This window comes from Mustela nivalis (assembly GCF_964662115.1).
Source record: "Mustela nivalis genome assembly, chromosome: 2".
NCBI lineage: Eukaryota > Metazoa > Chordata > Mammalia > Carnivora > Mustelidae > Mustela > Mustela nivalis.
In genome coordinates this window covers 82,268,918-82,291,177 of record NC_139021.1, presented here as the reverse complement: position 1 = coordinate 82,291,177, position 22,260 = coordinate 82,268,918, and the positions used below count along the sequence as shown (strand labels likewise).

General features: G+C 41.9%; 1 protein-coding gene across 4 annotated transcripts in view; it reads left to right on the top strand.

Moving 5' to 3' along the window:
- The window catches only part of LYN (LYN proto-oncogene, Src family tyrosine kinase), a 118,202-nt gene that overhangs the window by 26,501 nt on the left and 69,441 nt on the right, over positions 1-22,260 (top strand). Inside the window, exon 1 of one of the 4 annotated variants that reach the window (XM_082719205.1) lies at positions 6,535-6,708. The exons of 2 other annotated variants lie outside the window; for them this stretch is intronic. The gene's annotated coding sequence lies outside the window, so the exon portion shown is untranslated. Of the gene's footprint in view, positions 1-6,534; positions 6,709-22,260 lie in introns of those variants that run through there. One more of the 4 variants, XM_082719202.1, reaches the window with a different exon arrangement.

Below are 22,260 nucleotides of genomic sequence, written 5' to 3'. Positions count from 1 at the left end.
GTATTCCATGACTTTTTCTGTTTTTCCTACCCATTCTTTTCTCTCTCTGTCTCTCTTTTTTTTCCCCTCTACCCCTTCTATTTAAATCTTTTAGGTAGGAATTTTACCAAAAATTCACATTAAAGTACAAAGAGTTAATGAAGTTTACTATGTCATTCTCTTTCCAAAGAATCTCACATTTTGTAGGGGACTCAGTATCACCTAAGTCAAATCACTGTAAGAATTACCTGTATTGTTTGCTACCTATGCCCTCAACTCCCATACGGATGCTACTTCCATGGTCTGTCGAGTGCAGGGCCCAAGAATCTTTCTCACCAACGTGCGGGTCATTCCTGTGAACAGGCAGGTCTGGAATGCACTGGCTTGCATGAGGGGATTACGGTGTCACAGTTAGATTCCAGCTAGGGTAGAGGTATGAGTGGGGAAGCCTTTGGAGAGGCTGGAGGAGAAATAATTGGACTCAAATGATTTCATTAGTTACAGGGTTCAGCCAAGTTTATCCGTGTCTTCTCATGGACTTGACAGCATCTTGGGCACTGAGGACACTCCGGTGGACTGAACAGTGAAGTGAGGGCTGGGCCCGAGACGGCTGGGGAGAGGGAAGGACGGAGGTGCCCTTCGGCCTAAAGGTGGAGGTCAGTGTTTCCCGCAGGACGTGTGCTTGAGAGGGGTGCATGGTAACAAGAAGGAGGCTGCTTGTAGAGTGGGGTATTGCAGGGGTGGGGGCAGGTGCCCAGGCATGGAGGAGGAAGAGGAGGTGGACAAGGGATGAAAGGCTGCAGGGTCCTGGAGGTGGCTGGTGTGTAGGATCGATGGGAAGGGGAAGAGTGGCCTGTAAAACCAGGAAAGTAGGTCACTGTGGAAGGAGCTTCTTGCCAGGCTCTGCGGAACGAGGAGGCAGAGGGGAGGGAAAGAATTGTAGTTGTTTTTGGAAAGATGCTTGGGGCAGCCCAGGAGCGTGTAGTGTGGGGAATGGAAGGTGGTGGTGACGGAGTGTGTGCGTGTGCGTGTGCGTGTGTGTAGGGGACACTGGGGAGAACAGGAACGGGAACGCAGGAGGAAGGAAAGCCGCGTCGGAGAGTTTCTAGTACAGTTCTGTGAGGTCAGAGGCGGTCCTGAAGTAAGCCAGCAGGATTCGGGCACTCATTCTAACGGGATTGGGGGAACCCTGTGTGTGTGCTCACAGGCAACCCTGCTGCCTCCACAAGCGTTTTATGTATTTAACGTGAAGTATGCTGAGATGACCCCAAACTTTTGGGTACAAGTGTTTTCTTAAGATGAGAGTGAAAAGGCAAAGGCGGGAATGTTCTGATTCCCTGATGGAAGATGCGCTCCGCTCCCTTGGAGTTAAGGGAGGGACTGACTGCATGGGTGGATCAGGCCCCGTCCCCTGTCCCCAGCCGGCCCTGGGGAGACCGCGCCCTTCCAGCCATCTGCATGCACTCCCAGGAGTAGCCTGAGCTCTGGGACCTTTCCCGGAGGTCGCCAGGACTTTGGGTGGCCTGAGCTCTGGGACCTTTCCCGGAGGTCGCCAGGACTTTGGGTGGCCTGAGCTCTGGGACCTTTCCCGGAGGTCGCCAGGACTTTGGGTGGCCATCCAGGCAGGCGAATCATCATGGCAGTGTGTTCCTTGTACCTCCTTCCCGTCAGCCTCAGTCTCCCGTTCCAGACACAAGGATCCACTGTTTCAGAACGAAATCCGGTAGACTGACCTACTTGGTAAAATAAGAAGGATCCAGGAAGTTGCTGTTCTGTGAACTCCCCCATCCCTGTTCATTTTGTTTGGAACAGCGAAGCCAAGTTTCAAACAAATGCAGAAAAGGTGAACAATGCTAATGGATTTGTTTCCAGTGGGATCTGGGCCAGTTAAACTTAACATGGGCTCTCCGCCATCTGCTTGTGTGCCTGAGATTTCACCTGCTTTGAATTAGGATAATTTAATAAAGTCCAATTAGAGTGGGAGAGTACTAATGGGTTTGTTAATTAGATGAAAAAATTATACTTTATGATACTTAGGCTAACCGCAGGTTGATGGCTGAGGCCATACCTTGTCTTAAAGCACTATCTATTAGCTGTCCTTCTGTCTCTGTCTTATTTAATTTCTGTCACACTGTGTTGGGGCTGTGTAGTCTCCGGCATTCTAGAATTGGGTGCTATAACTCTTATGCTCGTTGCTGGATCTTCTGTGAACGTTCTCTCTGTGATTCCAGATGTCCTCAGGCCTTTTTTTTTTTTTTTAGATTTTATTTATTTATTTAACAGAGAGCAAGAGAGGGAGCACAAGCAAGAGGAGTGGGAGAGGGAGAAGCATGCTCCCCACTGAGCAGGGAGCCTGATATGGGGCTCAATGAGGGGCTCAATCTCTGGGCCCTGTGATCCTGAGCCGAGCCAAAGGCAGATTAATGACTGAGCCACCGGGGCTTCCCAGCTCAGATTGCGGCTCCACCCAGAGAGTCTGATTCCAAAGGTCCCAGTTGGGCCAGAGTATTTGCATTTTTTGCCCATTCCCAGGAGGTCCTGAGCTTGCTGGTCTCGACTGACCTTTCAGAGGTCTTCTTTAGCTCAAGAATTTTGATTCTCTTTTCCTCTATAAAGCACCAAGTGGCGCCTGGTAACATTTCTCAAATGGGGGATGGTGTCTTCCCATTTCTGCCCTCAAGTTCACGGGTGTTTTCTCTAATTTCTCCTTCTTTGTCCTGCAGACTTCTGCCAGTCACAGGCCTGGGGCCCTGGGTCTCAACAGCTCCCAACAGCTCCCTCCAGCCCCTAAAACACCCTTTACCTGGCAGCACCCAGAGGCCAAGGCACACCACATTCACAGTGTGCAGCCATCCTGGGGCGGATGGTGGCACCCAGTGGCTCTCACTTCTGTAGACTGAAGTGAGGACTCTTGGAGTTTTTTTGCAGTACACCCCGGAGAGCAGATGGTGCTTACCTAACAGCTCACGTCTCAACTCTGGCTCCATTGCTTACTGTTTCGGTCACCTTGAAAAAGTCTCTTTACCTCTCTGAGCTACAACTTTCTCATCTGTTAAATGGGATGAATAATAGTATCTGCAGGATTGTTCTAAGGATTGAGTGAAACAATCCACGTAAAGTGCTTGATGCAGTACCAGGTACCTAGCAAGCATTACGTAGATGTTAACTTTTCTCAGGTGTGGTCAGCAGCAATATTTACATGGGAAAACAAGTTCCTCATGGATTAGAGATGATGATAATACCATTACCCTGCATGAACCAGGCAGCAGGCTTTTGAAATACTACTCATTTCACCCTTAAATGGGAAAAAGAGACCTTCTCGCTTAAATTTATTAAAATTTCTTTAATAATAATTAAATTCTCTGTATTTAAAAAGAATGTGAAGCAGCACTACCAGAAAAAGGTAAGGGTAAAGCAGAATGTGGATTATGATTTCTAAAATAAGTGGATATTCAGTAAGAACGTACTTACTATATCTCACAAGCTCTAAGGCAAGCATATTTTTACATTTTAATACCTCTGAAATTAAAGACATCTTAATAATTTGAAGGGTAGCCATTCTGTTTTGTTTTGTTTTTTTTAAGATTTTATTTATTTTGAGAGAGAGAGAGAGAGAGAAAGAGAGACCACACAAGCAGGGGGAGAGGCAGAGGGCGAGGGAGAGAGAGAATCTCAAGCAGAGTCTACAGGAAGTGTGGAGCCTCACACGGGGCTCGATCCTACAACCCTGACATCATGACCTGAGCCGAAATCAAGAGTCAGATGCTTACCAAATTGAGCGACTCAGGTGCCCCCTATTTTGTTTTCTTTAACAGTACATAATATAATGATGTAAAAGTCGACAGTATTTTAGGTTCAGGAAAACATAACACTTTGAGCAAATCAATTTGGTAATTCTATTTTATGTAAATTATTTCTGTGATAGTCCCATTTGTTAGCTAAGTCTTGAGAGAAGATTTTATTGAGTCGATCATTGGTTAAAGAAGTACTGGTTTTAAATAATTATTTTATTTTGGTTTTTGAGGGCAGAAAGGGAAAATGTTGGAGAGAAATATTGGGTGTGTTGAACATTAGTGTGCTTTTAATTTCAATAAATTGCAGCTGATGAGGCTATGTTTCCCATGTATACTATTAAACAGTCCTATTTCATTTAAAAATAGTGCTTCTAAGGTTAAATCTATTTCTTCTAGACTTCGTCAGATTACTTTGGGTGAATTGGATTTCCAAACATAAGATCTCCAAACATAAGACCTGATTTCCAAACATAAGGCCAGTGTGGAAGGATGTAGGCAAAATGTAGATCACAGAGCAGTGGAGACCTGTATTTACATCACAGGGCAATGATGTAGACTCTTACCCTGGAACAATTGTTCTGGATGGGTATCCTGTCTTTGATGATGATTCCTGAGCACCAGATGTGAAGGAAGATATAAATCTCTCATCATGTGCTGAATTTCCCAATGCCCCACCCCTGAGAGAAGAGCACGGACTGACCTCTCTCTGGCTCTATCCTAGGAATGTGGGTATAGTGACCCTTCTGGAGACTGTGCAGAATGATTAAATGCGGCCTCAGGCGGTGTGTGTGCAGGCATGTGTGTGTGTTATATCAGAGAGAAGGCTTTCAAATTATCCTAAATATGCACGCACTGGGTAATTACCTTCCATTAATATGAAGATGTACTCGACTCCTAGGAGATGGCCATGTCTTACAATATTTATGCCTCCAGTGTCTCTCTTCTATGTTCAACAAATAAAAAAGATACCAGATTCATGGATGGGTAAAACTCGAGCTGGAAGAGATGGCTATTTTGTTTGACCGATGTGTTTTACCAATGAGGAGATGGTGTAGGTCCAGAAACAGTTAAGGAATATATTTGAGATGCTCAGTGATAGAGACTTTAAGGAGATTCCTCCCAAATATCTTGAAGTTCCATGTTTGTCAGAGATGGTTACATAAAAAAGAGTGACTTAAACTGAATAACCTTTGTCTTGGTAGAAGTTTGTTGGGTTTCCATGGAGACCTCCTTTGGCTGGCTTAAGCAGAAATGGGGAATTATTGGAAGGAAGCTGCGAGACATTGTCCAGAATTGCCCCGAACCGAAGGAAACGCTGAGCAAACAGAGCTGCAGTGGGAAGGAACCTGGGTGGCCTCTGGACAGTGCAGCTCATGGATCTCCTGCTGCTGCTGCCTCAGCCCTGCTCCCTGGCCACTCCCCTGCCTCTGATCCAGATGTAAGACTTCGCAAGGCTGGCCTCACCTTCAGCGTGGTCTGCTCACACGGGCCTTGCTGACCAACCCTCCCAACTCTCCCTCTCCTGTGACCCTGTCTTTTCTTCACTGTATGTACCATCACCTACCAGTCTTCCATTTACATGTCTGCCTTTGGAGATTTTCAGATACTGATGCCCAGGCCTAACCCCCAAAGATTCTGACATACCTGATCTGGGCACTTATTTTTTAAAGCCCCCACATTGTGTTCTAAGGTGCAGACAAGGTTAATAAGAATCGTGGCCTTAATGCATTTCTAGACCAAAGACAGAGTGCTCTAACCTGTCTTTGTTGCCCTAACCACTGCTGCTGAAAATATGCTTAAAAGAATTAAGGATCATTAAGGAATAGTGAGGGAGTTACTTGTATATAACCACCAAGGAATGAACTTGACAAGAGCCCTCTCCTCCTGAGTGCCTGCTAGGTGGTCCTTCACAGTGGCCTTACTACAGTGGCAACATTCTCATTTTCCAAATGACTGAATGGAGACCGAGGGGTTGAAGAACGTCCTAAGATCGACCAGTAGCTTGGGATCCAAGCTCAGCCTGTACCCACAGTTCTTGGACAAAGGTGACCATTACGCTGAGAGTGCCGAGATCCTGAGGGCCTCTGTCCTGCGTTCCCCTGTGGGACGAGACAGGGGCGGTGGTGAGGATCCTCCACCCGTCTGGAGGTTCACACATCCCCCCATGACCCATCTCTGACAGGACGACGGCTGATTGTTGGGATACGTTGTCAAGGGAGAACACATCTTTAGTAAAGATGCTGGGCGAGAAAGAGGATCTCAATTATTGCAAGAAAAGCAGAACATGCTGGGCGTTCAAGGCTCATTAACGGAAATGGGAAGAATGTGAGTGAGGGAGAGCCTGAACCTAAAAGTAGTTTAGTTCAGAGAAGAGAAGTAAGTCGTGGGGGTGGGGTGGGGAGGATGAAATTTTGAATTTTATCTTTTTTAGGAAATCGAGATGTTGTGTAGTGTTTGGTGAGGAGAATGGGAAACATGAATACGAATGGTCTGTTGATATAGTGCTTGTCATAAAAATAACGGAATAGAGGAGACTTCACTGGAGAGCCTAGACAGCCAGCCTCGCCTCTGCCTGGGTGATTTGGAAATGGACTGCTTTTAACACCCAGGGATGGACAACAGGCTTCTGAGGGTTCTTGAAGAAAGAATCTGTAATCCTTTTGGGTTTAACCATTAGGCAAATTTAGCTTCCTGGTTTCAGAAAGAGAAAACACACCCACAAAAAGAAAAACCCAGGCCCGTGGGAACAAGTAACTTCCTCCTCCTGGGGCTGCTTGAAAACCCTAATCTGCCTGTCATGAGTCCTTTTCCTGCTCAGCATGATGCTGGTTGGGGAGGCATCCAAGAGGCAGTGAGTGAGAGAGAGAGAGAGAGAGTGAGTGAGAGAGAGAGCACGCCAGCTTGGATAAGTAACTGAATACACTTTGGCCCAGAGGTAGGTTTGGAACGTGGTTCTCAAGGCAAAGAAACTGGTGAGAGGCGCCCTTCTAGCTCTGCGAGCTGCTGGGGGAACAAAGGACGTGAGTGACTGCTGAGTGCCCCCTCCTTGCTCCCCTGCCTCTTCTGCCCTTTCGTCTAACACATCTTGAAGCCGAAAAATCGGATTCTTCATTTCTTACTTGCTTGGTGACAGAATCCAAGAAGAGCCAAGGCCAAGTGAAAAAGAAATATCTGCAAACACAGAGCTCATTTTCCTGCCAAATATGCCAGTGTGTTCTGTTAAGTCCAGTAAAGCGGTTTAGCAGGTTAATTGGGGGGAGCCCCGTGTGAGCTGGGGAAAGGTCTGCAGTCGGGGCCACTTAGATTTCAGTAAAGCACACGGAGGGTAAGAATTGAGGTGGAGATGAGGGGGTTCATTAGAAGTTATCTGGGGTACTGTGGAAATTGGAGTGGCTTTAGTTGTGAGTGGAATCCACACTCAGGAAGACTCCTTAGCAATTTTTATTTAACAATTTTGTTTGTGCCAAAGGTTGCAGGACGTATTCTTTGCTTAAGTATGATAATGTCACTATAATCTGGCCCTCCTTGTTTTAGGGGACAGGGAGGGAAAACGGGAAGTAACACATTGTTTACTTGTTTTGGGAGGAGCATTCAACAGATGCTATTTCGTTTAATCCTCACAGCAACCCTTGAAGGAGGAATATTATTTACATTTTATAGATGAGTAAAGTGAAAATGAAGTTTAAAAATTGAGTAACTTGGGGCTCCTGGGAGGCTCAGTGGGTTAAAGCCTCTGCCTGATTCAGCCCAGGTCATGATCCCAGGGTCCTGGGATCAAGCCCCACATTGGGCTCTCTGCTCAGCAGGGAGCCTGCTTCCTCTTCTCTCTCTGCCTGCCTCTCTGCCTACTTGTGATCTGTCCATCAAATAAATAAGTACAATCTTTAAAAAAAAATTGAGTAACTTGCTGATGTTTATATGGCTATTAATAAATAGAGGAAACAGATTGGATCCAGGTTTCCTCATCCCAAAGCCCTTTGCTACTTCACTTCAGAAAAATTCTTTTTTTAATGGAGAGATTTACAGTCCAAATTCTTTGAATGGTCACAGACTCCCAGTTAATGAGAGCTTTTTGGTTGTTTTCACGGTCTAGATAGGTCTGAAACTGGAACGGTTTTGGGGACTAACATTTACTGATCACCTATTAAAAACTAAAAAAGTACCGGTAATTAGTCTTACTTAGAGAACTGCTTCTGATTGGGATTTCTAAGTTCAGCTTTCATTCAGAAAATGGTGTTTTATTGATGACTCAGTAACTGGGTAGTGGTTCTGCGTGAGTTTGGGTGGTGGAAGCAAGGTGTCTACAGAAAGACAGAATATGGACTTTCTGCCCTCAAGGAGTTTCTAGTCTAGCAAGGAGAGCTCTACACACAGTCTCAGACAGGCAATTGAAGAGTTAGGTAACAATATCAAATAGTACTATAAGAGATGTCTTGGGGCTTGCGCCTAAGTTCCAAACTGATTATAGAGAGAAGCAGTCAGAGGAAGAGAAGGATGTGTTCTGAGGGGATCAGGCAAGATGGGGTGTGAGTTAGGGTTTGGAGGGTACACAGGATTTGCGCGTATGGGTAAGAGCCAAGATGCCAATCAAGGCAGGCTCAGGCTGCCATGCCAATACATACCTGTGTCCATCAGGAGCCAATACATACTTGTGTCCATCAGGAGCGTTCCGTTGGGAGTAACACAAGTGCTGGCAAGGTGGACCGTTGCCAGGCTGTGGGGGGCTGTGTGGCAAATTAAATATTTGAGATTTTATCTTATGGCGTTGGCAGTGGGGCTGATGGCAGTATTAGAGGTGATGGTGTACCATCAGTAACTGTAAACCCACATGTAACATTTGTTGAGTGTTTGTTCTGTGGGGTGCTCTATTCAACAAATGAACATTTATAGAACACTTCCAAGTGCCCAGCCCTGTTCTCTGTTCTGGCAATATGCCAGTGTCCAGAATTAATAAAAATCCCTGCTCTCTCGAGAGGAGAGACAGACAGATGATAAAATAGATCTTGTAATCTGAATTCTTGTAGTGATGCTGCAGAGAAACGGAAATGGGGAAGTGAGCAGGGTGGGGATGACTGATAGGACATCGCCATTGTAAAACTGCGGATATGTACTAACCCATTGAAATGGTGAACTGCTAGAAGGTGTCTGAGGAACGCTGACTAGAGAGGGACTCAAGGATGACGTCATTTGCAAAGATGAGCAGGGAGCAGGGGAAGGACTGATGCTGTAGGGACTAGTCCGGAGGCGACTGCAATGATCAAGACGAGTTTTCCCTAAAATGCTATGATGTTAGTAATTAACATCATGTAGGTTTTCGTAGAGAAAGAAAACTCATGTAGGAAAAACCACCGCAATACACAGTTTTTCTGATCCACGCCTTTCCCTAAGCTTTGAAACCAAGCACAATGTATATTGCAGAAGGGACAGGGCTTGGTGGGGAGTTGTTTCTGCTGCATAAAGTGTGACATGGAGGTCACAACGATGACAGAGGTTCTGAGCCTGGGTGAGTAGGATGCACAGAAAAAGGAGATTCCATTAAGGAAAATGGAAATTCAACAGAGTATTTGTCAACAGAGTATTTCCACGATTTGAAAATTTTGAGATTAATTGGGGCATCCTCTGGTGTATTCGAACTAAGAGTCAGTGGCTTCTCCTTATAACGGGGTAGGCAAGATGAAGTTAAGGTGGTGGGTTCCAGTGCCAGGAGACCTTGCCTCTCCTCCCCGGTGCACCTGGCCAGCCTCCCCACCCTCAGCTGTCTTTCTGCCTCGCTGCTCAGCCCGACGACACCCACCTAGTCTGTCTTAACCTGCCATCTTCTGCTGCTCACATTTTAAAGATTACTGACCCTGACTGACGGTAATTTTTACATGGCCATCCTAGAGCAGAAGAAACACCCCAGAGTTCCATTTGTTGGTTTGTTGGGTCTAAAGAACTTAATACATATTTGTTGTAACAACTTAGTACCATTTGAAAAAACAGTACACACACTGAAAGCAAAAAATATTATTTTATGTTATTCTTAAATGAACACAAGTGTGTGCTCATTTAAGATGTATATACCTATGTCGTGCAGTCTCTCAAGTTTTGGAAATATATTTGGACACCACCACCCTTACTTTCTGTTCCATGTTTATCTTCATATTTCTGTTCCGTGTGATACTTCCTTTTTATCACAGTAACCACAGAAAACCCTGTTTCACACAGATACAAAGTTGTTGAAAGGAATACAGTACAATCTAGTGTTGAAAGTGAACTACCTTGAGCTGTTAGCTCTCCTGGTGTCCAACAGATGTCATTATGTTTCCCTTGAAAATTTGAAGTATCCCCAGGCACCCCTTGAGTTTGCTAATGCACCCTGGGTGCTTTGGCACACAGTTTGGGAACTGTGGTACAGACCTGTTCTCTAGCATCTCTTTATCTTTTCCCCACCCTTATGACACTTCTTGGCCATACCCATTTTAATTAAAAAAGTAACTTTATTGTTTTTAAGATTTTATTTATTTATTTGAGAGAGAGAGAGAGAGACAGAATGAGAGAAAGAGAGCATGAGAGGAGAGGTCAGAGGGAGAAGCAGACTCCCTGCCGAGCAGGGAGCCCGATGTGTGGGACTCCATCCTGGGACTCCAGGATCATGACCTGAGCCAAAGGCAGTCGCTTAACCAACTGAGTCACCCAAGTGCCCAAGAAAGTAACTTCAGACTCAGCCATGGCCTCATCTCCTCTTTTTCACTTGCAGACTCCAGGCGTGAGCTTAAAGTCACTCTCTCAAGTCCATTCCTGGTATCTTACATCACGCTTGATAAGTCATTGCTTTGACTTCAAGTTTAGTCCAAGGAATGGTTTCCAGTTCTTCATCCTCACATCTTTTGTAAATAAAATCATGACCTTGTGACCTCTGGTTTTCTGGCTTAGAATCATGGCTTTGAATCAATTATTTTAACCATGATTTTAAAAGCCTGGCTTTGAACCATCATACTTTATTGACCACAGGCTCACATGGGTGCCAGGCCATAGGGAAGATGGGCTGCCAGTACCTTTAGCTCTCTTGAAAACATTGAGAGTCCACCACAATGCCATGGGGATGAATACCATTACCAGTCCATTCCTATCTGAGGAAACTGAGGCAGGCTGACATCAAGGCATTGCAGCAGGACAGAACATCATATGGGTGATGCTTGTCTCCCAGGTAATGAGAAAGCCCCAGAGGTCACTCTGGGTGGAGGTAACTAGTACAAATGAATGGCTCACCATGTTTGATTTTTAATTTTACAGCTTTACTTTTATAAAAGTAGAACTCTGAGTGTTTTTTTTTTTTAAAGATTTTTTTTATTTGTCAGAGAGAGCCAGGGGAGTGGCAGACAGAGGGAGAAGCAGACTCCCTGCTGAGCAAGGAGCCGGATGCGGAACTCCATCCCAGGACCCTGGGATCATGACCTGCGGCCGAGGGTAGATGCTTAACCTACTGAGCCACCCAGGTGTCCCCACTGTAGCTTTTTTTTTTTTTTTAATTAAGATATTTATTAATTTATTTTAGAGAGAGAGCACACATGAGTGGGGGTGGAAGAGGGGCAGAGGGAGAGAGAAAATAGTAAGCAGACTCCCCATTGAGCGCGGAGCCCTATGAGGGGCTCGATCCCACAACCCTGAGATCATGACCTCAGCAGAAATCAAAAGTTGATGCTTAACTGACTGCGCCACTCAGGCAGCCCAACACTAGCTTTTTGTAGACATTGTGTCAATGCAGAAAGAGAAGATTAAAAACTGACCAACCATAGAGGCGTTAAAGTGTTTTTAGTTCTAATTTTAATTTGATTTTAATATTCTTTCCAAACTTTTTTCTACATATGAAATCATAATGTATATAACACCAGTCTTACTTTTTTAAAAAGTTACATTATAAACAATTTTTTTTTTTTTTTAGTTTAGGTACATAATTCTTTAGCTAGCCTAAAAAAATTCTGAAATCACTATCAAGGTAATACTTGCATATAATTTGAAAACCAAAACAGCTAAAAAGCTTTAACAAAAAACAGCAGACTCCTACCCCACCTTCCTAACATCCCCGATCCAGTTTTACTGGATAGATCCAACCACTTTCTTGTCCTCAATTTCAGTGGCTCTGTAATAGTCCCTTAACTGGACCACATCATTTATGTACCTGCTACCTGGCCCATTTTTACTTTTTGACTTAAGTGAACTATCAATTGACAGTGATTCTTCAGGATTACTAATTGCTGATAAAATCCTGTTCACTGCGCAAATGTATATGGGTAAACTCATATCATATGTACATACATTACCATATGTACTTTGCCCTGCCATTTTTATAAGCCTAACTCAGTTTCACCTTTCATTTATCATCACTGGCCATAGGCATGTTGTTAGGGTTCGCGGCTTTTTATTAAACATTATCAGAGCTCCCATCTTTTACCAGTTATTTTCCCAAGTTAATGTAGGAGTTTAGGAATTCAGCTGAGAAGATTTAATGAAATTCTATTGCATTTTACACCATACTTATTAAGTGGGTAACAGCCTGCCCTTGGTAATTGAAAAATTTGGGGTGTTGGGAAGGAGCAAAGTATATGGATATGTGCACATTTTCTCAACTAGACTTCCATATTTTAAGGCAATCATCTTTTCAAAATTGAAGATCTGTTTTCTGAAATACTGACTCAAAATGGTACCTATTCTGTTACAATATACTTAACAAATTAATAGATTACTTTTTTCCAGGCAGTTGTAGGCTTACAGAGTGGTTTATGGAATGGAAAGTACAGAGACTTTCCCATGTATCACTCACCACTCCCCAGCTTCCCCAAATTATGACCATCTTGCATTTGTGTGGTACGTTATTACAAATAAGGAGCCAATATTGATACATTGTTATTAATGAAAGTCTAGTTTTCATTAGGTTCGTTCTTTGTGTTGTGCATTCTGTGGGTTTTGACCAATACCTAATGACATGTATCCATCATTACAGCACTGTATGGCATAGTTCACTGCCCTAAAAATCCCCTGTGCTCCACTTAGTTATTCCTTCCTCCCTCTTAACTCTGGGTGAGCACTGATCTTCCTGTTTCCAGTGAACAGCGCTGTTTTGCCTTTTTCAGAATGTCATATAGCTGCAATCATGCAATATGTAGCCTTTTCAGATTGGCTTCTTTCATGTATCATTATGCATTTACCGTTTCTCCATGTCTCTTTGTAGTTTGATGGTCCATTTCTTTTAATTTATGAGTAATATTTTCTGCATGGACGTACCATCGTTACTTTATCCATTCCCACAATGATGCAACTTCCTAGTTGCATCACACCTGCTTGGCAGTTGTGAATAAAGTTGCTATAAACATCCATGTGCAATTTCTTGTGTGAACTTAAGTTTTCAATTCATTTGGGTAAATGCAAAGAAGTACAATTACTGAATCATATGTTAAGAGAAAATTTTTAGTTTTGTAAATGGTCGTGCCATTTTACATTCCCCCAGCTGTGAGTGAGAGTTCCTTTTACTTAAGATCTTCAGCAGCATTTGTTGTTGTCTGTGTTTTCGATTTTTGCCATTTGAATAGGTGTGTGTTGGTACATATCATTATTGTTTTAATTTGCAATTCCTTCATGATGTGTGGTGTTTAGCATCTTTTCAGATGCTTATTGACTATATCTGCTTCACTCGTGTCTATTCAGATCATTTGCACGTTTTTAAATTGGATTTTTTGTTTTCTTATTATTGAGTTTTAAGAGTTTTTGTAACTTTTGGCTACCAGTTCTTTGTTTGCATTTTGCAAAGATTTCCTCCCAGTCTGTAATTTGCCTTTTTATTTTCTCCAGTGTCTTTTACAGAGCAGAAGTTTTAAATTTAAAGAAATCCACCTTACCATTTTTTTTCATGGATTGTGCTTTGGGTGTTGTATCTAAATGTCATCACCAAACCCAAGGTCATCTAGATTTTCTCCTGTGTTATCGTCTAAGGAGTCTGATGCTTTCACATTTTACATTTAGTTCTGTTATTCATGTTGAGCTAATTTTTGTAAAAGATTTAAGATCTGGGTGTAGGTTAATTTCTTTTTCATGCAGATGTCCAGTTGTTCAACACCATTTTCTGAAAAGATTCATTTCTCCATTGAATTGTATGTGCCCCTCTGTTAAAGATCAGTTGACCATTTATCTGTAGGTCTAGATCTGGACTCTCTATTCTGTTCACAGTAAACTTTTAAAGGAAGTTTTGTGTTAACTTCAGTGAAAATAAAATACATTTTAATAAGAGGGGGTAGGTAGAATAGGTCATTCTTATTGTTCTAGCTTTATGTCATGAGACTAGTTTCCATTGAGGTACAAAATCAGGCCAGTGATTTTCTTGTAAAAAGTTTCTGGGTCACTTCCAACAAACTCCACATCGGTGTGTGTATGTCCTTGTGTGTATAAGCCAGGTGACAGACGTGAGCTGCACAAGATTTCTGGGGATGCCCTTGAAGTTTTATAATGGGTTGTTAAACCTGTCTTACACTGTTGACTAACAAAGCATTTTGTTCTACCTCAATCTGTAACAGAAAATATACTTAAGGTCATTGCCAGTAATTAAAACATCTGATTTCCTGTCCATGCAGCTTTCATTGGGGGACATTTGGCAATGTCTGGAGACATTTTGGTTCTTGCCGGTTGTGAGGAGGCGGGGGAGAAGGGTGTTACTAGCTTCTTGGGTAATGGCCAAGGATGTGGAGAACTGCCCTACAGTGTACAGGACAGACCCCACGACAAGTAATTTTCTGGGCTCAAAATGTCAGTAGTGCCGAGGTTGAGAAATTCTATTGAAGAGTACCTGATTTATTTATATCCGTGGCATGTTTTCTTTGCATTAACCTCTAGAAAACCTACATTTTTGTAGATTTACAGTTGTACCAAAGCTTAATGGCTCATTTTTACTTTTTTACTTTTAATGGTGTGCTGTAGCATTCAGCTGCCTTCAGATGTCTTGGGCTTAGTTTCACTTTTTTTCTGATTTCACAGTAGCCTGCATTATGCCTACATAATGCCTACATAGCCTGTATAGTAGCCTACATAAAGTTGCCTTAACTCTGAAACTGGAATATAAATACGTAATTTTATATAATTTTGAATATATGTGGCAGAATTCTTGATCACAGAAATCTGATGCTAGATACAAAGTCGATGTTTATACTGCTTCTTAGTTGGTTGTACATACATAGTTCAGACTCTGCTTCTCATTTCCTCTTCTGGTCCTTTAAATGACACGTTTGATACATAAGTTTCTATGATACATAAGTTTCCATTAGCTCATCTTGTTTTCAGTGTGTTCCCTTTTATTGTTAAGAGAAACAAAACCAAAAACCCCATTGTTTCAGCAATCCCCCGTTGCCTTCCTTTGTGTGAAATTGCTCAACTAAGAGTTATGCAAATCGGGATGAGTGAGGCTTCCTACTGCACATTGATCCAGGGGAATGTCACCAGTCTCTGGTGTATTTGCCATCAGCCACGCACTGGTCATAAGAGGATCAGGACCCAGGCATTTCTGACCACTCAGCCCCTTGCTTGCTTCCCTACAGCCAAACCAGCTTCCTTTTCTGCACCTCACCTCATTCCAGCCACAAGACCTTTGCATGGCCTCCAGCTCCCTTCTCCGAGACCTCCCAACTTTGCTAGAAGTCGAAGAGAATCGCTTCTTCTGTTCACATGGGGGCCTGAGTGGCTGTCACCTCTTGAGACACCTGAGAGAGCCCTTGCTGTCTCTTCAGGGCCCACTTCAGTGCATCTCCTGGACGTTGAGCAGTTTTCTTTATGTCTAGTAAAAATCTTCATGATTGACAGTTTATTTCTGTTTGAATTCTTAGCAAAGACTGTGACTCCAGTCACTCCCGACTGTGACTCCAAATTCTTTATTCCCACAGATTTCCAGAGTTTGAAAGATCTTAGGCCATGGGTTCAGATTCTCTTGTTTGTTCAGTTGTTTATTTCCTATGCTGTACTTTTCATCCCTGTGGCTTATGCAAATTGGACAAATTGGTACAAATTGGAATTTTGTACCTTTTAACCTTCTTCACTTATTTTGCCTATCCCCTAACCCCCCTCCTCTGCTAACCACCAGTTTTCTGAATTTATGAGTCTGTATCTGTTTGTTCATTTGTTTTATATTTTAGAATCCAGATGTAAGTGAAATCATATGGTATTCGTCTTTCTGTCTGACTTACTTCACTTAACATAATACCTTCTAGGTCCATCTATGCTGTTGCGAATAGCAAGGTCTCATTCTTTTTTATGGCTGGGTAATATTCCTGTGTGTGTGTGTGTGTGTGTGTGTGTGTGTGTGTGTGTACACACCACTTCCTTATCCATTTATCCACTGATGGACATTTCAGTTGCTTTCATATCTTGGCTGTTGTAAATAATGAAGCAGTAAAAACAGAGGGGTGCATGTATCTTTTTGAATTAGTGTTTTCATTTTCTTTGGATAAATATCCAGGAGAGGAATTGTTGGATCATATGGTATTTCTATTTTAAATTATTTGAGGAATTTCCATACTGTTTTCCACAGTGGCTCCACAAATTTACATTCCACCAATAGTACACAAGCATTCCTTTTTCTCAACATCCTCACCAATGCTTGTTATTTCTTGCATTTTTTATTTTAGCCATTCTGAATGGTATAAGGTGATATCTCGTTCGGATTCTGATTTCTATTCCCCTGATATCATGAGTGATGTTGAGCATCTTTTCATGTGTCTGTTTTTAGCCATCTGGATGTCTTCTTTGGAAAAATGTCTAGTCCCCTGCCCATTTTTAAATCAAATTGTTTATTTTTTTGGTGTTGAGTTGTAGGAATTCTTTATATATTTTGGATATTAAACCCTCACTGGATATATCATTTACAAATACTTCTCCCATTCAGTAGGTTGCCTTTTCATTTTGTGGATGATTTCTTTCACTGTACCAAAACTTTTTAGCTTTGTGTAGTCCCAATTGTTTATTTTTGCTTTTGTTTCACTTCCTTGGAAAGACAGAAAAATAATGCTAATTCTGTTGTCCAAGAGTTTATTGCCTAAGTTTTCTCAGGGAAGTTTTGTAAGGTTTCAAGTCTTACATTTAGGTCTTTAAGGTCTCTAATTCATTTTGGGTTTATTTTTGTGCGTGGTGTAAGAAAGGAGTCCAATTTTATTCTTCTGCACATAGTTGTCCAGTTTTCCCAACAGCATTTGTTGAAGAGACTGTATTTTCTTCATTGTATTTTCTTGCCTTCTTTATCATAGATAAATTGACTATATAAGCATGGGTTTATTTCTGGGCTCTCTGCTCTGTTCCATTGACCTATGTGTATTTTGTTTTAAATTTCTAAAAAATGTTTTCCATTTTTGTGCAAGTTCATATATGTACATATATTACATATTATAGATGTATAATAAAAATATAAAAATACACATATATGTATAATAAAAATGCATTGTGTGTATATATAATTATATATATATATATATATAATTTATATAAAACAGAAACAGCTTTAAAAATTTTTGAATAAGGGTAACTGAATACATGACCTAAGGTTTTTCAAACTCTTATATATGTATATATATTTGGAAAATCATATTTGTGTGTGTGTGTGTGTGTGTGTGTTTGTAAAATTTAAAACTTGGAAAGGCGAAACCAAAAATGCGTGCAGTCCTATCATTGGGAACATTGTTATATTTTAGGGTATTTCTTCCTAGACTTTTTTCTGCTCAATTTCCCCCAACAAAAATGCTGTCATGCTGTATATATGTGAATATCTTTTTTTTAAAGATTTATTTATTTGAGAGAGAGAGAAAGAGTGCGTGCACAGAGGAGAGGGAGAGGCAGAAAGAGGTTTTTTTTTTTTTTTTTTTTTAAGATTTTTATTTATTTGACAGACAGAGATCACAAATAGGCAGAGAGGCAGACAGAGAGAGAGGGGCATCAGGTACCCTGGCAAGCAATCCCAGTGCGGGACTTAATCCCAGGACCCTGGGATCGTGACCTGAGCTAAAGGCAGAAGCTTTAACCCACTGAGCCACCCAGAGGCCCCAGGGAGAGAGAGAGTGATAAGCAGACTCCAAGCTGAGCTCAGAATCCGAGGCAAGGCTAGAATGACCTGAGCCAGAGTCAGGCTCTTCACCAACTGCACCACCCACCACCCAAGTGCACCATACTGTGAATATCTTTTTGTCTTTCTCTCTCTCCTATATACACACACACACACGTTATTTTAATAACTACATAGTATTCTTTTGTGTTAATGTATCATCTTCTAGGTCAGTTTTCCAAAAGTCAGTTGCCTAAAGGCCAGTCTGATATATTTAATCAGATTTTCCAATTTACCAGAAGACTTGTTTTTTTTAACTTATCGAATATTATGTCCATTTTTAAAAAAAGCATATTCACTTTTTAATGTTTCTCTTGCTAGTTTTCAATGGCATATCAACCTTGTTGTTTCTGTACTTAAAAGAATAAAATTTTAATTTAAGCTTAAATTTAAATTTAGAAGCATTCAAAAGAAATTACAAGTGACCAAAACATTCCCACCACATATGACATGCTAATGCTGTAGTTTCTAAAAAGAAATTAGGATGTGTTGACCCAGAAACTGTTTGCAAAACCGTCTGACACAGAAGGATAACACTGTCTTGAGATAAGGAAGGAAAAGTGAGGATGTATAGAGGAATTTGTGGACAAAAGCAGGAGATTTGCACCTCAGATGTAACGAGAACATGTCACCAGCGTTGATGAATTTTTAGAAATTAGTTTAAAATCCTAAAAATGTAAGGATGAGTAAAGTAAGGAATGAACTAGGAATCTAAAGAAACAACCATATCTCAGAAGACACTTAAGCTACTTGTTAAAATTTGAAAAATTATGTCTATAAATATTTTCATTTTAATCTCTAAAAGAAAAAGCTCTTTTTAAATATAAATTTAATACCAATATATTAAACATAAAAGTGATAATAATTCCTTATAATCAAGTAGCCAGTAAATGATCTAGTTTATCCATTTATCTTAGAGTTATTTTTAATAATTAAGCTACTTATTACTATCAACTAATGTTAATATAGTCCTAAGAAGATTCAACAGTCTTGTTTTTAAAAATAGAACATTTTGAGCTGCCTGGGTGGCTCAGTCAGTTAAGCATCCAACTTTTGATTTCAGCTCAGGTCATGATCTCAGGGTTGTGAGATTAAGCCCCGAGTCAGGGTCTGCGCTGGGCATGAAGCCTGCTGAACATTCTCTTTCCTTCTTCCTCTGCCCCTCTCCTCCTTTAAAAAAAAAAAAAAAAAAAAAAATTCTTAAAAGGCATCAGAGATGGAATACCTGGGTGGCTCAGTGGGTTAAGCCTCTGCCTTGGGCTCAGATCATGGTCTCACGGTTCTGGGATCAAGCCGCATCTGGCTCTCTGCTCAGCAGGGAGCCTGATTCCCCCCTCCCTCTGCCTGCCTCTCTGCCTGCTTGTGATCTCTCTCTCTCTCTCTCTGTCAAATAAATAAATAATTTTTTTAAAAAAGGCTTCATAGAAACTTTCAAAAGCTTTTAAAACAATTACATTTGATAAGAATTGTTATATCCTTAAGCTATTAAACCACTTCAACTAATATACAGTTGTAAACTTAAGCAGTCCCACAAAAAATACCCTTTGCTACAGAGCTTTGTGTAACTGACCAGTTATTTCTGTAGAAACAATGTGTTGCTAGAAGTGAAATGTTAAAACGTGCATACACGTTAAAGGACTTTAATATGTATTGTCAAATTAAAGGTAGTGTCATTTACTCTCTCATGTCAAGCTCAACCATTTCATTTTATGGTGAGGAAATTAGAGCTGAGAAAAGAAAGTGGTTTTGTCCATAATTATAGGATTGTCATGCTGGACCTAGAAGCCCTGCTTCCCAATTCCTAATTTGCTGCATCTGTCATTATCCATGGCCTTCTTCCAAGCAGGAGTCAAATTACCCTTCAACTTCTGTGCTCTAGATTCCAAACTGTCAGGTATTTGAACCCTCACCTACCTCTTAAATGTCTTTTTCGGACTCACTGTAATAAAATCCATGACTAAAACTGTACTGGCCTATTAGGGTGCTGATAAATGCAGTCAGTTTGCTCTTTTTATGCATCATTATTTCAGAATATCTCAGTATCGGCTTAGCATTAGTTATGCTACACATTCCTGGTAGAGCTAAGTGCATAGTACCTAGGTCTTCCTGCTGCTATGCATATGTCCTACAGCGTATAATAGAGAAAAAAAAAGATGCTTTCAAACCAGGTGAAGACATTGGCAAACACAAGGTAAATTAAAATGTATCAGATTCATCTGATCAGATCAGATCACAAAAAACAAAAATGAGGAGGAAGCCAGCCTACTGCACTACATCTCTCGGGGAGGGGGGCGTATTTTTGAATTAATTTTTTATTAAAAATTAATAAATTCATGCTTTCAAAGTGTACAGTTCAGTGGGTTTTAGTATACTCACACGGTTGTTACACCATCACCACTCTCTAATTCCACAATCCTCCGCATCTCGTGTGGAGCGTGCTTGCAGAATGTACACACTGCAGTTCAGCTGTGCAAAAACAAAGGTGAAACAAGCTTTCACATTCTTTAACTATCTCTCTTCATCCCTCTGAATAGCGGCAGGTGGGAAAACAGCCTTAAGTTTGCCAACAGGGTTTGAATTTTTTCCCGTTTAATCTTTTTTCCATCATGCCACTGCTTCTTTAACCTACGAGCTTCGTCCTTCACGTGTCTTCTGCTCCCGTCTGAGATGGTACCTCAGTAGATAAAAGGTTTCTGTTGTGCTGTTTGCAGAGAAAAAGCCACAGATTCTCTCCATATTCTTTGTATGTCTGCTGACATATGACTGGGCACTGCTGATTGTGGGGAGTGTCACCCTAACAGTGCCCCCAAAGCCAACGGATCACATCGGGACACTTGAAAAGTTCCAGAGGCCCCGTATACCTTGAACAGGCTGAGTGAGGGGAGCCTGGAGACCGCCGCTCTGCGTGCTTCTCTCCATGTGAGGGGGGAGGCAGCGGCTCTTTGAGATTTCTCTATAGCCTCCTGCAGGCTGGGTCTAGGTGTGTGGACCTAAAACTAGTAAATAAATGTTCTTCAAGCCACCCTCACTTTCCCAATTGGCACTTCCTATTCAGCGTTGTTGGGGGTGGCACCCTTGGACACACATTCTGTCCCATTCATGCTGTTTCTAATGCTCCTTCGGGCTCCTCTTGGTCACGTTTTCTAACTCAAGAAGTACTTGTAAAGCACACCTCCCTCCCTTCTAAGGGGCACCCAACCTTCCTCTCAGACTAGAGAGGATATCGCATCATAGAGGAGCCCCGGGATCTGAGTTGTCAAGGATTTGCTCTTAATATGGAACCCAGAGGGGACGCCTGGGTGGCTCAGTGGGTTAAGCAGCTGCCTTGGGCTCAGGTCATGATCCCAGCATCCTGGGATCGAGTCCCACATGGGGCTCCTTGCTCAGCAGGGAGCCTGCTTCTCCCTCTGCCTCTGCCTGCCACTCTGTCTGCCTGTGCTCGCTCTCTCTCCCCCTCTCTCTCTGATAAATAAATAAAATCTTTAAAAAAAAAAAAAAATGGAACCCAGAGGAACACCCGGAGCTAGGATTACCAGATACCAAAATGACATTGACTTAATTGCCCCAAGATACTGTTCCTGTTACATATGGTATTTAAACCTTAGGGACATCATGTTGGAGGCTGGTCAAAGCCAGGGTCTGGACCCAGGTGGACCTGGGTTATCAGCTTACTAACCATGTCAACAATGGCTTTCTAGGAGATTTCACAGAAGAAGAAGACTGAGAACGTTTGAAAATGATTACCATGACATACATAGGAGAGAAATCTTAGTTGTCTAAGTAGAGAGCCTGGCTATACCCTTTTCAGTTTTATCTTTAAAAAATTTTTTTTTTTTTAGGAAATTGGGCAAAAGAAAAGAAAGTCACTTAAGGCAGGAACCAATGGAACTGATTGTGGAGTTTTGTTCTGGAGTTTTCTCCTTCTCTGCTGTCCTGAGGCTGCTTCTGAGGCTTCTCAGACCCCTTTCCTCTCTGATAGGTTATTTGAAGAAACATTACAACTCTTCCGTACTAGACTTTGCTTCTCTGAGGTCTCCTTCTTGAAAGTAAAGAAAGGAAGAAAACAATCAAAGGGTGTCGATAAGACTTCTACTTGGGCAGGCAAAGTGAGGCTCTTAAGTTAACTAGCTGGTCTTGGAATGCAAGCGTGAGGTGTGGACTTTGTTTTAGGGATACATTCCTCTGAAGGACCCTTGAACCAAACTCAGCCTACTTTGGAAGCTCAAGATCACTTTTGTTTGGGATTGTTACCACCCATCTCTAAGTCCTTGGGACTTCCTTTCCCTTGCTCCTGTTTTTCTAAGCTCCCTAATTCCAAGATAAAACTCACTCCATGGAGAGGTTGCAAAGCTTTGGGTAGGTAAAGAAATGCAGCTTTGG